Source organism: Carlito syrichta, unplaced genomic scaffold, assembly GCF_000164805.1.
Source record: "Carlito syrichta isolate Samal-C Ts95f unplaced genomic scaffold, Tarsius_syrichta-2.0.1 Scaffold301756, whole genome shotgun sequence".
In the NCBI taxonomy this organism is placed as follows: Eukaryota; Metazoa; Chordata; class Mammalia; order Primates; family Tarsiidae; genus Carlito; species Carlito syrichta.
The window spans coordinates 153,643-171,385 of record NW_007245852.1 but is presented as its reverse complement, the minus strand read 5'-3'; the positions used below and the strand labels follow the sequence as shown (position 1 = coordinate 171,385).

The following is a 17,743-nucleotide window of genomic DNA, read 5'->3' as shown; positions in this document are numbered from 1 at the left end:
TGGTTTGGTGTGGTGCAGCGGCTACTTTTAGTGTGCTTGTTTTTCTGTCCGGTGGCTTCCGCAGCTGCCTGTCCTCTCTTGGCGTAGTTATTGCATCACTCTTGCCAAGCAGGAGGTGCTTTTGTGTAGGTTCATCTGGAGCTGCCTGGCTAGTGTGTCTAGAGCTTGGTCCCTCTTAGAGAGGGTATGGACAGTGGGACTTTGGGCTGATGGGCTTCCTCCAGGAAACCCAACCCCCAGGATTGCTCTCCACCCAGGAGTGCTCTCCAACCTGATGGGAAAACACAAACAAGTTGGGAAACACATGAGTGCAGAAATACAGCTGTACGGTCTGTGTATTTTCCTCCTGACTATGCAGTCCCCAAAAGGAACCATGTCCATGCTTGAAGTCAGTAGGGTTGTAGGGCAAAACATGAACCAGTTCACAGGACATTTAATTCAGTTAGCAGAGAGGCATTGCCCAGCCCCTGCCATTCCCCGACATGGTGTCTGAATGCGTCTGAATCAATGGGGTTGAGGAGAGAAAAGAAATGGAGAATTGTGCAAGGACAGGCCCTGTGAAGACCTGTTAGATGAGGCAGAGGACAGCCCTAGAGCTCTAGGTGACAAGTGGGCTAAGGACAGAGCCAGGGCCACAGTGTGTGCCATGCCAGGATGGCTACTTCATTATTTCATCTTCTTCACTTTCACCATAATATCATTCCTGTTTCAGACATGGAAACAGGAGCTGTGAGTTGATTGCTCCCAGGGGCATTGAAGAACAGAAGGGAGTTGGCTTTGAACCCAGGCACGTGCTCTTTCCTCCGTGGGTCACCATGCTGGGAAAGTGACTAACTATTCAAGAACAAAGATAAGACTAGAAATTCGGAGGACTGGAGTCTTCTGGGCCCGGGTGAGGTCTGTGCCTGAGGAAGCTGAGACAGCAAGTGCTGTGAGCCACCAGCCTGGTGGGAAGTAGGGCAGGCTGAAAACAGGAAACCTCGAGAGGAGGCTTCTTGAAGTGGGTCATGCTCATTGAACTTGAAACACTGTGATGATATCTGGGTTATTCCCCCTGGCAGCTGTAGAATGCACTTAGATAGACCCTGCATTTGTTCTTTTAGAGTTGGGGCTGGGAGGAGAGTTGTGTGTGTGTGTTAGGGGACTGTGGGAGCCACTGCCCAGGCTCTACCTTTGTGGGAGATCCCCCCCCCGCCTTCTGCCAGCCCCCACCTGGGATGTCCCAAGGCTGGCAATGAGCTCCTTGGGCAGGCCACTGCTGTCTTTATAAAGTTGTACAAAGTGCCCAGTAAAACACAGACAAGCCACAGATACTTAAAAAAAATTTTTTTCACCTTACTAAAGTAATTCATGTTGATTTCATATAATCTAGATAACACAGAAAAGCACACACAAAAAAGTCACTCTTAATCTTACACTTAAAAGTGATTAATATTTGGTATTTGCATATATGTAAATATGCATGAAAGAAAAACTGGGAAAATACACTGCAGAATGTTTCCTATATTACTATTTACTCTCTGAAAACATGATTTTAAAAAATTTACTTTGTTGAAGCCTAATTTGTATGCAGTACAGTTAACTCATTTGAAGAGTATATAGTTGGATGAATTTTGATAACTGTGCACCTGTGTAAGCATCGCCTAGATTGAGATAAACAGCACTAACAACACCCCAGAACCCTCCCCTGGATCCTAGCAGTCGGTCTCAGATCTGCTTTCTCACCAGGGATGGGTTTGATTATAAAACAATTTCATATAAATGGAATTGTGCGATGTTTTCTTTTATGCCCAACTGCTTTATCTCACTTAGACTTTTTAAAGATTCATCATGTTAGTGTTCTTTCTTTTTGGTTACTAAGTAACATTGCATTGTGTGAGTATACTAGATTATCCATTCACCTGTTGGACTTTTGGACAGTTTCCAGTCTTTGTCTGTATGAATAAAGGCATTGTAATCCTTTGGGGATATATGCTTTCATTTCTCTTGAATGCTTATTTGATAGTAGAAAGTTGGATCATAGAAAAGTGCATGTTTTAAGATGATTTTTGTTGGTTGTACAGTGTTTTATTATGTGCACATTACAAATAACTTTTTATTGATGAATGGTAGTTTCTCAAAATCAGAATCAGGTAGATGAAAGATTTTCATGTACAAATAAATTGTTACAAGAATACAGGACAGTTTATGGTGTTGGAATGGGAAAAGACCTTTCTAACCAAGATGGAATCCAAAAAGAATAAAGAAAAGGCTAAATAATTTGATTAAATAAACATTTAAAAATTTTCTTTTGTAAGATGACCTACATTTTAAAATTATGGGGAGGCCGAGTACAGTGACTCGCGTGTAATCTCAGCACTTTGGGAGGCCAAGGCGACAGGATTGCTTGGTCCTCTTTGCCACAGACTGGGTCAGATGACTTCCCCTCGAGTTGGGAGTCTATTGCCTCCAGGCCCTGGTCTTCCCCTTCCTACCCCTCCTGCTCCTTGTTTAATCTCTTTGGAGTATGCTCTGGTGGTTGAACTTTGTGTTGTCGGGAATGGAAGTTGGGAAAGCATCTTGACGGTCACCCAGTCTCACTCACCTCTGGCCTGTCCTGACAGCCGCTCATGTGCTTCCATTGAGGTTTGACACCCTTGCCTGATGGCAGTCACTTGCCGCCTCCCTGGGATGTGTGCCCTGCTGGGAAGTTCTTACATGCTGCTCGCTGGCTGGATGGGTCTCTTGTTGCCTGCAGCCTGGCTTGCATCCCTGGCTCCCCAACATCTGGCCCTACCCCTGCCCCACCTGTTCCTGGTGCACACCTGTTGTCAAACCCAGCTGAACCATTGTGGTCCTCTGTGTTCCCTATGCCTTCCCACTGGTTTCCTCTGGCTCTTCCTGCCTGACGTTTTCCTCCCATTTCGCCACTTTCCAATCTTAGCCTCACCAAGACCCAGGCTCACCAAGCACTTGGCCTGTCAGTCATTTTTCTCTGTTGATTTTTTTGCATAGCTCTGTTTATATTTATTTGCTAGTTATTTTTTTCTACCTGGTGTTGTGGAGTTTTTGTTGTTGTTGTTGTTCTTTTAATGCATTTGTCTGCTATCCTCTGCCCTCTCTCTAGGGGCAAAATCCTTGTCAGCTTCACCTTTTCGCCTGTCTCCTCTTCCCATTCTCCAAGAGCTCCTTGTACAAGGGGGGGGACACCCAAAAATCCTGGAATTTATTTATTAAAAAATTAGTATATATTCTTACATGTTTAAACTTCAGTCACCTTCAAAATACTCTTCGTTTGATACAGTACACCTATCAAGACTCCTTTTTCCACTGCTCAAAACAATCTGTGAACTTGTCAATTTTGATGCCTTTTAATGCTTCTGCTGTTTTTCGTTTCACCTCTTCCACATTGACAAAATGTTTTCCTTTGAGGACTTTTTTCATCCGGGGAAACAAAAAACATTTCTTAGAGTGAGATCCGGTGAATAGGGAAGGTGAGGCATGGGGGCATGCCATTTTTGATCAAAAACTGCTGAATACTCAGCATGGTGTGGGCAGGTACACTTGTAAATTACCCACCATGAAATGGGCAAATGCATTGAAAGAATTTCCAGAAAAATTCACTGAAGCTGAACGCAACCTCTCACAATAGCACTAGCTGATACACTGATGCCAATGGGTTCCTAGAACGCTTACCTAGCAGGGGAAGCCTGTACTACAAGGGTCCCACCCCCCAAAAAAATTCTGCTTTTTTTGAGGTTCCCCCCTTGTATAGTGCTGAAGAAATCTTTGAATGAATGAGTGCGTGAAGGAAAGGTTTGGCCTACCCTGTGCTGAGTAGTGAGGTCAGCGAGGGCATTTCCTTCTCAGCAGGGAACAGTAAGATGCCAACAGGCTGCTGTGGCTATCATTACCACCACATGAGAAGCAGGAGAAAGTGGGGTAGGGATTCCGGTGACTTCTTGCTCTGTGTGCTCTCTAAGCACCTTTACTTTTCTCTAACAGATGTGAGTTTGAAGCCTTTGGGAGAGGCAAGAAAGCCGAATGGTTTGTGTAAAGCCCACTAATCCTACATAATTCTGCAAGTGTGAAGATCACAAATCCTGAAGTGTTGCCTAGCTAGTATCCACCTAATGTGTGCTATGGAAGCTTTATTTATGTCCCATTATGAAGTCAATGTAAATAGTCAAATTATACAAAACTAATGACCTGCATATTTCTATATGAAGGAATCTCAGAGTCCATCTGCATAGGAAATAAGTGGCAATCCTGTCTACCTCTTTCAGAAACAAGTAGAATCTTTCCAGATTTGCATACTAATCACTGTAAGAAGTGTGCAGGTTTTCCAGAAGCCAGGAAGACAGCAATTCTTCTTGCAGTGTCTCTTTAAAGTTTTCCTTAGTTATTGTCAGGTTATATGATTTGGCAATAGTCAAACACTGTCACAAAAATTGTAATTATTCTGTTTTGATTCCAAGATCAACCTTTATTTGTTACTCTACAGTGGGTCAGCAAAAATTTTCTTAAAGCCAGGTAGCAAATATCTAGGTTTTGTGAGCCATGTAGTACTCTGTCACAATTACTTAACCCGGCCATTTTAGCACAAAAGCAGCTGTAGACAATATGCAAACTTTATTTACAAAAGCTGGCAGCTGCCTAGATTTGGCCAGTGGGTTGTAGCTTGCCCACCCCAACTCTAAATTATTATTAGTGAAGAAAGAAACAATGTGATGTATTATAAAAGCAGTTAATCCAGATGACTTTCCAAAAATTAAAAAAAAAAAAAATCTGATCACCTAGAAAATTGCTACTGAAATTTGGGGAACTTGCTCATTTGGGATTCTGATGCAGCTGTGGCTCTTGTCTGTAAGCAGAATGCCATCAGGTCAGGGTGGACTTAAGGAGGCATACCAGGTGCATTTGTAGATTGGCCTTAGGCTTTGTAATTGATTCAGTTAATTTCCCTCAAACCAGTTTCATCCAAACCTACCCACATCAACCAAAGTTTGAAGTTAAGTCCAGAACAAAAGGAACGTGTTAGAACAGTAGTGTATGGTATATGTTTCGTGAGCAGTTGAAGAGAATGTGAATTCCACTGTTGTTGGATAAAATGTTCCATAAATGTTCATTGAATCCTATTGGTCAATGGTGACATCCTTACTGATTTTTGATCTAGTTGTTCTGTCAGTTGTTGAGGGAGGGGTATTGAAGTGTCCTAATATAATTATAGATTTATCTGTTTCTTCTCTCAGTCCTACAGTTTTTGTTTCACATGTTTTACAGTTTTGTTCTTGATACATTCACATTTAGAATTGCTATATCTTTTTATCACTAATGTCTCTCTCTGTCTCTGGTAATTTTCTTTGGTCTAAAATCTACTTTATCTTATATCAATATAACCACTCCTGCTTTCTTTTTCTTTTTCACATTTCAAGTGCTCAGTACCCTGCTCTCTTCTGATTAATGTTTGCATGATATGTCTTTTTCTATCTTTTTACTTTCACCCTGCTTACCTCATGAAGTTTGAAGTGAGTTTCTTGTAACAGGACACAGTTTAGGTCATGTTGTTCAGTCTACTCTGCCAAACTGTCTTTTTAATGTAAATATTGTGAGCTAGGGATTAGGTTTGCTATTTAATTTTTATTTCCTGTTCTCTGTTTTCTTTTTCTTGCCTTTATGTGTGTTACTTCAATATTTTTTAGGATTCCATTTTGATTTATTTATGTATTTTTAAACATTTTATCAGTTTTTTGTTGTGTTTAAATACCTATATTGTTTTAGAGTGTGTCTCTTTGAAACACTCAAAGAGTGGCTGAAAACGTCCCGAATTTGACAAAGACATAAAGCTATAGATTCCACAAGCTAATTGAATAGAACAAATAATTATTTTTTTACCTGTTAGTTATTGCTTCAGTTATCACTTTAATGTGCATAATTCATCTCAGTCTACTGGTGGTAGCATTTTACCAATGCTATTAAAATATGGAAATCTTACATCTCTTATGTGTTTTCCCCTGTTTATAATACAGTTGTCCTAATTATTTTCTCTACATATTTAGAACCACATCAGTGTTATAATTTTATCTTCAGCCCTCAAGAATAATTTAGAAGACTCAAGAAGAGAAGGAAAATCTATTGTATTTTCTCATATCTTTGCTTATGGTGTTCCATCTTCCTTCTTCCCTCTTCTTTTTTTTTTTTTTTCAGGTTGTCTTCTCGTCATCTCCATCCTGTTTAGAGTCCTACCTTTGACCATTCTTTAGGTTAGGCCTTTTGGCAACAGGCACTCTTAGCTTCCTTCCATCTGGGAATGTCTTGATTGCTCCTTTGTCCCTGAAGGATCTTTCTGCTGGATATAGGATTCTGGGTTGACTGTTCTCTTCTTTCATTGCTTGAGAAAATTTGTGTCACTTCCTTCTGGTCTCTATGGTTTCTGATGCTCCATGGTCATTTGAATTGTTCTCTTTTATAAGTAAGGTGTCATTTCTCTCTCACTTCTTTTAAGATTTTTTTAATTTTTCTTTGGTTTTTAGAAGTTTCACTATGATGTGCCTTGGTGTGTATTTCTTTGGGTTTATCCTGTTCAAGATTCACTTAGCTTGATGAATCTATAGTTTGAATCTATAAGTTTATGTCTTTTGTCACATTTGGAAAACCATTCTTTTTCTGAGTATTTTTTTCAAACTCGCTTTCTTCTCTCCTTCTGGAACTCCAGTGACATGAATGTTAGGTCTCTTATTATAATCCCAGAGACTCCTGAGGCTCTGTTGATTATTTTTTTTCCTAACTCTGTTTCTGTTGTCCAGATTGGGTGTTTTTTGTTGCTGTATCTTGTAGTTCAGTGATTCTTTCCTGTGTCCCTTTCATTATGCTACTGAGCCCACTCATCTGCTTTCTATTTTAGTTCTACTTTTTCATTCTACTTTTTCATTCAAAATTTCCATTTGATTCTTCTTTATATTTTCTGTTTCTTTGTTGAGATCTTTTTCTTTGCTGAAGCTTGCTATGTCTTCATTTGTTTCAAATGTATTTGTGATTGTTCCTGAAGCATTTTTGTCATGACTGTATTCATGGAATTCTGACATATCAGCTATCCCAGTGTTGGCATTTGCTAAGTTCTTTTATCATTCAGTTTGAGATCTTTTGGGTTCTTGGTGTAGTGATTGAGTTTTGATTGAAGGCTGCACATTTTATAGTATATTCTAAGGCTCTGGGTAGTATTTAAACCTTCTGTTTTAGCTGCTTTCCTTGGCATGGCTCCAGCAGGGAAGGGAGTTAGTTACTGCTAGGTGGGATAGAAGTTCAGCTTCCCTTCAGCTTTGTTGGGAGCTGATGTAGGGGCTGCTCATAACTGCCAGGCGAGATGGAAGGTCCAGCTTCCCACTGGACCTCTGCTGATGCTAATTGGCTGGGGAAAGGGATGCCTCATTGCTGCTCCTCACGTGGTCTCCCCTGATACCATGGTGGGTAGAGTGTGGTCACCTTTCAGCTAGATGGTGGTGAAAGTCCTGATTCCCCACCAGGTCTCCTCTTACACCACTCTAGCAAGGAGGAAGTGGGGTACCTTGTTACTGCTGGGTGGAGGTGGGAGCCCAGACTGCCCCTTTGTCTCCACTGATACCTGGGGGGCAGGGAGTGAGGCTCATCACCAGCTGGCTCTGATGAGAATTCTAGTACCCCATTTAGCCTTTTCTCGTACCACCCTGGCAGGAGTTGTCAGGGTGTCCTCTTACAGCCTCTTGAGGGTGGAAGTCTGGGCTTCCAGTTGGCCATTTCAGACTTAGTGGGAGGTAGGTGGGGCAGTTTATTTTTCTGTGATATAGGGTAGTTATTGCCGAACAGTTTTTTGTTTGTTTGGTTTTTTTTGTCTTGCAAGGCTGCCCCTCCCCTGGACCTTTAGCTAGAGAGAGCAGGCTTTTGTTGGGGCTTTTTGTTTGCACCTGTTGGCATTTCCGGGTTACAGGCTTCTTCAGTTCCAAATCCGGATACAAAAGGCAAAAGGAAACTCACCACCATGCCCTTTCTCAGAGCCTAAGTCCCTAGACAGCTTACCTTCTCTCCACCTTTCAGAAAGTTCTTGTGCTTGTTTTATGTATGATGCCCAATGTCTTACTTAGTAGGGTAGGAAAAGTACGTCTAGTCCATCTTCTCAGAAGTGGAAGGTTTTTGTACATTAAAAAATAAATTAGTCCTGTCTGTTCCTCAGAATAGATTATTTCTACTGACCTCTTTTCAACTCTGCCAATCTGCCTCTATCATATCCATTCTGCTACTGAGTTCATCTAGTGGTTTTAAAATTTCAGACATTGTATGAGAGGAGACCCAAAAAAACTGGAATTATTTTTCGAAGGGCAGGCCCCTTGTGGTATAGGCTTCCCCCTCTAGGCCCATCAGCATGTGTGCCAGCTAGCATTGTTGTGAGAGGCTGTGTTTGGTTTCAGTAACTTTTTCTTTGGAGATTCTTTCAATGCTTTTGCCCACTTCATGATAGGTGATTTACAAGTGCACCTGCCCACACTGTACTGAGTGATCAGCAGTTTTTGACCAAAAAACAGCATGACTCCCATGTCCCACCCTTCATGTTTACCTGATCTCACCCCAAGTGACTTTTTTTTTGTTTCCCCCCATGAAAAAAGTCCTCAAAGGGAAACATTTTCCTAATGTGGAAGAGGTGAAACAAAAAACGGCAGAGGCACTAAAAGGCATCAAAATGAACAAGTTCAAAACTGTTTTGAGCAGTATAAAAAGTATCTTAATAGGTGTATTGCATCAAATGGAGAGAATTTTGAAGGTGAGTGAAGTTTAAACATATAAGAATAAATACACGATTTTTACTAAACAAATTCCAGTTTTTTGGGGTCCCTCCTCATACTTTTCAGTTTTAAATTTTCCTTTTGCTTTCAGTAGATTGTTTTCCTCCTGATAACTTATGTCTTCCCATTCACTTTAAGAATATTCAACTATGTCTTGGTGAGCATGGTTTTAACTGTAGTTTTTATCTGCTAACTCTCACATCTGCGTTGTCTCAGGTTTGTTGTCTATCGTCTGCTCCCTTGAGACTTAGTATTTCCTGGTTCTTAGTATGATGATTAATCTTGGGTTGTTTCCTGGACATTTGGAATATTATGTTGTAAGGCTGAGTCCTGTTAAAGTCTTTTGGAAGCCGGATGTGGTGGTGCATACCTATAGTCCCAGCTACTGGGGAGGCTGAGGTGAGAGGATTGCTTGAGCCTAGGAGTTCAAGGCTGCAGTGAGCTGTGATTGCACTACTGCATTGCAGCCTGGGCAACAGAGTGAGATCCTATTAAAAAAAAAAAAGAGCCTTAAAAAGTAAAGTCCTTCGGAAAATTTTTCTTTCTTTTTAATTTTTTCTTTTTTAAAAGCAGGTGCTCAGACTGGTTAGGCACAGATGGCAAATCTGTCCCACATGGTGAGGGGGACAGGTTTTTGTCTACCCAGCCTCCGAGGCCTTTGGGTTTGTCCCTCAGGAGTGAGGCTGGACTCGTTTGGGCATTCCCAGAGTCGGGCTGTCCAGCTCCAGCTCCCTCAGCTGTGAGCCCTCCCAGCCTCTGCATGCTCAGCTCCATTGGGATGGGGGTCTGCACCCACCCTGCTGCCCCATTTGTCAGACTGCCCTCAGGCCAAGGCTGGAGATAGAGGAGGGAAGGAGCCCACAGCACCCAGTGGCTCACCCTGCGGTGCTAGCCTCTCCAGCCAGCAGGTCTCCCACGTCCTCAGCTTACTGCCTCTTTTTTGTATCTTGTCCACAGTTCTTAGTCATCATCAGTAGAGAGATAGGCCGTTGCGGGCCAACTTCATCCTGGCCAGAACTGACTGCTCTCCGTTTAGGCTGACATGTGTTGTGCCCTGCAGTGCTGTGGGCTTATTGCCTCATGGAATCCTCCCATCAACCCTTTTAGGTGACCTGTTATCTCCATTTCAGAGACAGGGATCTGGAAGTTGATTTCAGCTGGCAGGCAGAGGTGGGGGACTCAGAGTGAGACTGTTCTGGAATCCAGAGTGTGCTCCCTCTTCAAGAACAGAGATTCTGGGATTCATTTCAGTAGCCCCACATGGCCTTTCATAGCAGGGTACAGTGGGGGACAGTGCAGAGTTCATAGAGCAGAATCAGCCCAATTCCCAGCATGACATTCCCTGAGGCACTGAACAGTTGGTTCCTGGAATCCTCTGACTCCTGTCTTGTTCCTAGGACAAGTCTAATGCCCAATGTCTAATTTCTAATGTCTCGTGACCTGAGCAGTGTAGAATGGAGACGGCAGGTTTTCTATGTGTTGAAATGCCAGCTTTGGTTCTACTGGTGTCATATAGGCAGGTCTAGGATTAACCTAGTTCATTTCCTCAGCCCACAGAATGGGGACGCACAGGTGTGTGAGTTCTGCCTTGCCCTCTAAAATCTTTTAGCTTAACAAGAAAAGCCAAGTCCTGTGGGTTGGCCAAGTTAAGTGAACTGTCCACGTGCCATAACCCTATTTCCTGAGAGGCCAGATTTGACATTCTCTGATCCAGACCTGTTATCTCCATTTCAGAGACAGGGATCTGGAAGTTGATTTCAGCTGGCAGGCAGAGGTGGGGGACTCACCCCCACCTCTTAGATGCTAACAGAAAGTCCTGTGCTGAGGAGCCATGGCTGACAGGACTGGAGGCCATATAGAAGCTCCCAGAACTTGGGTGGTCATGCTGTTATCCTGCAAAGTGCTGACCAGATCCTTGCCTGAGAGTAGGGCAGGCAGACCATGATACCCCCTGGCTGGTGTCATGGGGCTATATTAGGATGAGGAAGGATTTCTAGGTGTGGGCTCCTCAGGGAATGGACATTATTTACTTGGGATATGTCCACAGAATTAAGAAGAGACACTGAGGTGGCTACCGATGGTGTGCAGAAAAGGGTCAAAGGTCACATTACATGAGCTAAAATAACAGTAAGTTATAATTGGCAGGTACCTCATCTGAGCTTTATAAATCATCCAAAGGCTGGTCTTAGCATGAAGGTAGTAACATTTGCCATCAACCCTGATACAGACTGTAGCATTGTCTGGAGCAGTAGCAGCTAAGTGCTGTCTTGTTGACACTTCTTCCACCTTCTGTCTATGCAGCAAACAGTTGGAGGACTGTGTCAGGATGGATGTGGTAGGCAGGGAGAGAATGGGGACAGTTTGACCACTTTCAAGTGAGTCTATACCTGTATGATATTTCTGGACTCTCCGTGGCAGTTGTGGGTAGCACTGGTTTTTGGTCTTCCTTTGCATAGACAGGCACTCACTCACCTTTAATTCTTCATGGAGATCAGGTGTTCACAAAGCAAATGTTTATTGAGCGGTGTATAACTAGGGAAATGCATTTGTGCTGTGTGTAATTGCAGTGGGAATTAGAACTTGCTACCTATTCCAGTCTCGTGGGCATTCCTCCCCCAGGGTGACCCTTATTGCTCAGGCTTTATGCAGGCTGGACATGCGGTGGTTGATGTGCTTGTGCCACTTCTCCTGGGCCTTGGCACCACCTGAGGTCCATGTGGATGTGAGCCTCAGACTTCTACAACACACTTCAAACCACTCTAACAGGTGGCCAGGTCTCTCTCCCTGTCTCCTCTGCAGGCTCTCATGTTGGGGATTGCATTTGTGAAGAGTCATGAGGAACGGTTGTGCCTTTGACTTGAACTTGTTTTCATGCCCACTGTGCATCTTCATGAGGCATAAGGCCTCTGGAGCCTCCTGGATGACTGCAGGAAGGCTAGCTGAGCAGCGTGTTCCCCCTCCCTGACCCTGGCCCTGTTACGGGTGTGTGTTTACACATGTGTGTACCTGTGTCACTTATGGAGGCACCATGCCTGTGATGCTCAGGAAACTCGTGGACTCTCCTACTGGAGGGGAGGCTGTGGTGGGTGGCTCAGTTTAGTACAGGAACTTCTAACGTCAAAGTTGATTGCCAGCAGGCCCTGTTTTCCATCTGTAACAGTCATGAAATAAATTTAGTTTTAGTGGATCATGATTGAAAAAGATGATGCTGGAAGTTAGAGTCCTTTCAACTGTCCTTAGCAAGCATTGCACAGATTGCTGCAAATACTGCACTGGCCTGCAGAGAGGGAGCTGGCAATTGCGTGAGCTGACCAAGGGGTCCAGGCTCCCTCATTGACATGGCACTTGATTTTTCTGGAATGTGACGGGCATTTGATCCTTTCCTTTATTGGAGGGTTAACTGCATGTCAACATGAGTCATGTTGATTGTGAAGGGAAGTGCAAGAGAATTTATCTGTTGTCAGCAAGTGTCAAAATTTCAGCTGAGATTTGGTTACAAATTTTCAGTACACTTTCGGGAAGGATTTTATGGAACAAGAACAATTTTTTAAATGTAGCATTATAATATTTGAGCCAGTATTAATTGCTTTTAACATGGAATATTGTTGGAAGAAAATTTTTTTTCTTTTTTGAGTTGGAGTCTCACTCTTGTTGCTCAACTGGAGTGCAATGGCACGATCATAGCTCACTGCCTTGAACTCTGGACTGAAGTGATCCTCCCGCCTCAGCCTCCAGAATAGCTGGGACTATAGTCACACTACCACACCCAGCTAAATTTTTGATTTTTGGTAGAAACCAGGTCTTGCTGTGTTGCTTAAACTGGTCTCCGACTCCTGAACTCAAGAGTTCCTCCCGCCTCAGTCTCCCAAAGTGCTGGGACTACAGGCATGAGCCACCATGCCTGGCCATATTAGGAGAAAAATTAATGATGAACTGAAAAATACAGAGGCATGTTCAAGTTTTGCTGTAGGATCTGGAAGTGGAAATAGGGGTAATAGTTGACTCCAGGCAGCAGGCTTCCAATTCATTTGAGCTGTATTCTATAAATAAATGGAGAATATCCAAAATGTGGCTTTATAAAATGCACAAAACCCAATAAAACAACCTATCCTGATGTATTATTTATAAGGATAGTCTTATAAATGAAAGCTTCTTAAGTATTTCACAATTAAAGATGTTCAAACACAGTTTACTGTCTGTCCTTGCCTGCTTGATTATGTTTTTTAAAAAGGAAGTTATTTTCTTAGCCAATTTCTGAGTTGTTTTGCAACCACTAATGTGAAAACCTGGTTATATACACATTTTGTTGTCTGTCCTGGGTTGTTAAGCAGTACTGGAGACAAGATGGGGCTCTTGGGATAATGATTGTCCCAAAAGGGCCTCTGGGGAGACAGAGCTAGGACAATACAGGGAGGGCCAAAGGTGAAGGAGGATGTGCCCTCCACACCCCAGCTTCCAGTGTTTGAACTTGACAGGCTCTCCTTAACCTCTGGATGATGAAAGAAAAGACCTTTTGGATAGATTTCCCACATGCTAGTGCTAGGTGATGCCTGGCCTGGGTGAGTTTTTTGCCTTCGCAGCTTCCATTTCCTCTTGGGTGGATGAGGATTATGGTGCACGTTTCACACTGAGCTGATGCTTGTGTTGACTGTCATGCCTTCTGGTGAAGCCAAGTAGTGATGTGAGACCAGAGTCGGGGGCCTGATGGGACACACTCACAACTCTGAATAGGACAGGTGAGGCCACCCTCAGGGACCTAGCAAGGGAGGCAGGAGGGTGATTGCGTACAATGTGTGTGGTACTTAGAGGCTGGGGTGAGTGCTGGGTAGGGTGGTAGGGGAATCCTCTCTGGGGAGGAGGAGCTCACCCTGAGAAAGGTCACACGTAGAAACCCTGGGTGAGGCCTGGGTGGCCATGTGTGGTATAGTGTGTGTGTGTGTGTGTGTGTGTGTGTGTGTGTGTTATGTGGTATATGTGTGTATGTGGCATGTGGTGTGTGTGATATATGTGGGGGGGTATGTGGTATATGTGGTAGTATTGTATGTGTGTGTGCTATATGTATGGGGTGTGTGTGGTGTGGTGGTATGTGTGGTGTGTGGTGGTGTATATGTGTGTGGTGTTTGGTGTATGTGGTATATGTGTAGGGTTTGTGAGATGTGTGTGTGTGGTATATGTGGAGTGTGTGGTATGTGGTGGTGTATGTGTGTATGGCTTGTGAGTGTGTGTGTGTGTGGTATGTTTGGTGTGTGGTGATGTGTATGTGTGTGTGCGGTGTGGTGGATGTATGTGGTATGCATATCTGGTGTGTAGACCATTTCAGGAGGTGGGCCTGCCCGAGGAGCGAAGGTGCTCCCCACCCGAGTCTGTGAGTAGAACATGCTTATTTTACATCCTGAGCAAGTTGGTTGTGAATTCATTCCAGTAAAATCTTAATGAATTCATGCCATACTACTTTGGAATTTATGATGTGTCAGATATGTGGTAGGATTTATTACCAATGCATAAAAATTCTCAAAGTTAGTGTCATATTTTGAGATTAGTTTATAAGATGCTTAAAGTATAAAAATATAAAGTAAATAAATACTCTAAATTTATGTTTTTTTCTAATTCGTTTGAAGATTTGCCTCTTCTATATTTGGCTTCTTTATTTTGAATTTGCTCAGTTTTTACAACATTGCAAAAGATGATGCTACTTAAAATTTTAATTCTAAACTTAAAAAAAAGTATCCCAATTCCAGCTGGGCATGGTGGCGTGCATCTGTAGTCTCAGCTGTTTGGGAGGCTGAGGCAGGAGGATGGCTTGAGTCCAGGAGTTTGGAGCCACCGTGGGCAACATAGTGAGTCTCTGTTTCTAAAAAAAGAAAATTATACCAAACTGTACTTTAAGAATACATATCCTAAACTTTAACATTATACTATTCTGCAGTGTAATACTCCAGGTAGGGGAAGGATAAAAAGGAAGAAAACACTTCTAGCAAAAACTGAGTATTGATCACATTGCTGTGATTTCACCTTGGCCAGTGCTTCCCTCTGCCTGAGTACTGCCTTGGGTTCTTTTCACCCTAAGTATCTGGGTTTTGTTGATTCTTTAGCCACACACAGTACTCCATTTTTCTCTATGAACACAAATTCTTCTTCCTGTACTTCAAAATTTTTCTTTTTAAAGTCTTATTTTTACTGTGAAAGTAATACATGCTGTTTCATGGAAGGATAGTCTTGTTGTCCTTAAAGAGATAAATAGTATCTCTTTAGTTCTTTGTTTTATAACCAACTTAACTTGGCCATCTGTTTCTCAAAATTTATAATGTCTGTAGAGATGAGCAAAACAATTTGTTTCTGTTGGATTTCACATCAGGCCTTTTTCAGACCACAGATAGCTGAAACCACAAGAACACGCATGGTGCCTGCCTCTCTTGGTTCTGCAGTGGGCACAGGGGTTGTGTCCATCGAGTTGCAGGGAGTGGCTGGGTCAGGGTGCGTCCGGAGGGGGCTAGCACTGCCCATGTGGTCACCTCTCTGCATTTTCTCTCTTTGCTTGCGCCAAGACATTTTTTTCTCTTTAGAGACCATGTTTAAGACTAGACAGTGCATGGATTGGGCCAAGCTTATGAGGAGTGTGAATCCTCTGGCTTTCTAGGCTTGTCTTGGTGAATTGTAAGCGTCCTTTGCAGACATCCATATCCACTCTGCAGTGCAGAACTAAGCTGCCCTTAGGATGCATTTGGAGAATACATATACAGCTCTGGGTGGCATGCCAGGGATAGTGCTTCCTTCAAAGGAAGCTTTTAGTTTGGTGACTTACATATAATTCAGAGGTGTGGTAACAGATTCTTGGGGAGTAGTCAGTCTGAAAAGATTCTGGAGAATATTTTGGTGGAAGTTATGTCAAAACCGTCTTGCGGTGGACTGGTTTTCTTGATGGTTTTATGTAACTTTCTGTCACAGCTAGAACATGGGGGAATAGCCTGAGCCAAGGTGGGGAGGTCCAGGAAAACTGCAGAGAGGGCTAGTCAGAGAGAAGCCTAAGGGCCTGGGTGGGCCAACCAAAGCCACAGCGTGCCTCTGCAAGCGACCCAGGGCCCACCCCAAAATGAGAGGAAAGAAGTGTGATTTATCTGTAATTTAGGAGAGCATTCAAGGTGAACATCATAAACAGAGGTGCCTGTCTTTCTCTGGGCCTATGTATGTGTCCCCAAGAGGGGCCATGCAATTGCTTTTGTATTTCTGTTTATATAAGGGGTTGCTAAGTACATTAATCCCCTAAGGGATTAAGTACCGTCCCCCCTCCCCTCCAGGAGACATTTATCAATCTGGCAATGTTGGGGGAGCTGTTGGCATTTAGTGGGTAGAGGCCAGAGACACTGCTCAGCATCCTGCAGTGCACAGGCCAGCCCCGTAGCACAGTCATCTGGGCCTGAGTGATTATTCAGGGGTGCTGGGGTTGAGAAGCCTTGTCTAGGCAAGCGTCGGGGGGGGGTTATATAACCTGGACGAATAGCTTTCACCATCCTTCAGTACCTCAGAAGTACTCCTATATTCCAGAATATTTGACTCAAAAGTTTGCTTAAAAGAAGATGTCAGGTGTCAGGTTGTTACTTTATAAAGAAGAAGATGGCTGCCCTGGGTCCTGGCCACTGCACCTTTTGTGGACAGAAACACAGTCAGCCCAGCAAAGGTTATAATGATGAGAAGCCCCCACAAGTGGTCCCACCCACAGCAGAGTGGGCTTGGAGAGCGTGAAGTTAGATGTGGGATGCATCCTCTATAGTGCAAATGCTGGGTGTTTCAGAAAGGCTGCTACAGGCTAGGTGGATCCCGCTGGGGAACAGTCCTCCATCCTTGGACCAAAGCGAGATGTGGCTCCCTGGGCCCAGGCTTCCCATCCCGCCTCCACCCTCCCTCACTGTGCTCACCCAGTTCTGTCCTTTTGCTGACATTGCCTTGGCCCAGGCCAGGTTCAGCCTAGTCTGGGAAGTGACCTATCCTGATCTTACTGTATGTTCTTTAGAAGAAGACCTAAACTTTATTTTTTAATCTCATGCACAATGCAAGATTATACAAAATGCAAATGTTAGAGAAATGTCAATATTATGTAGAAACTAAAAGTATCCTCACATTCCCCGCTTCAGCTCTTTGCAAGATATTTCCCCAGTGTTTGTCCACACATGTCCCGACAGGTTGTTCTCCTGCTGAAGCTTTAGCACATTCACACGACACGCACTGTTGCATGGACGCCCCTCTGTGCCGGCACATTTAGACTGACCAGTGTGAGAACAGTTTCCTTTTGCCCTTGGAGGACCATCTGCTTTCTCCTTTTTCTCTGTCCTTGATGGCCCCCCTATTGTCCCCATGACCTGCTTTCTGCTGAGAGGCCTTGAGCTCTCTGAGGATGCCAGCTGATATTTCCTGTGCTCCTGGGATGAACTGCTTCTCTTTTCTTGAATTCTTGGTCTGGTTCTTTGCCTCCTAAGTGGATATAAGAGCTTTGAAGACCAGGGCATCATGCATGATCTGTGCACAGGTGAGAGGAGCTGGAGATGGAGTGAGTGCCACCACTATGGAGACGCTTTGCTCTGTGAGGTACAGCAGCACTGGGGTCCTCAGTTGACACAGGGGGACGAGGCCCTGAGGGAACTGCAGAACCACATCTCTAGCCCAATGTTTTTTGACAAGAATGGGAGCCACAGTTGATTGAACACATTTGTGCTTGTAATTTCCTCACCCCCATCTCACTTTAACTTTCTAAAGCCCTATCAGGTTGATGCTACCACCTCCTTTACAGTTAGGCCTCCAGGCTCAGCTGTTCACCCACAGTAAGACAGGTGATCGGGTGAAGGCCACAGTAAGACAGGTGATCAGGCGAAGGCTACTGTCACACCAAGCCACTCACCAAGACCTGGGTGCTGAGTTTCCACCAGGCTACATTACTCCAGATTTCCTGAACCAGCAAG

At 43.7% G+C, this 17,743-nt stretch overlaps 1 protein-coding gene across 1 annotated transcript in view; it reads left to right on the top strand.

Annotated features, from left to right (window-relative positions):
* Positions 1–2,521: 2,521 nt before the first annotated feature.
* Positions 2,522–17,743, top strand: part of CERK (ceramide kinase) — a 51,374-nt gene continuing 36,152 nt past the window's right edge. The window contains exons 1-2 of the mRNA XM_008055160.2: positions 2,522–2,532; positions 5,509–5,511. The gene's annotated coding sequence lies outside the window, so the exon portion shown is untranslated. The remainder of the gene's footprint in view (positions 2,533–5,508; positions 5,512–17,743) is intronic.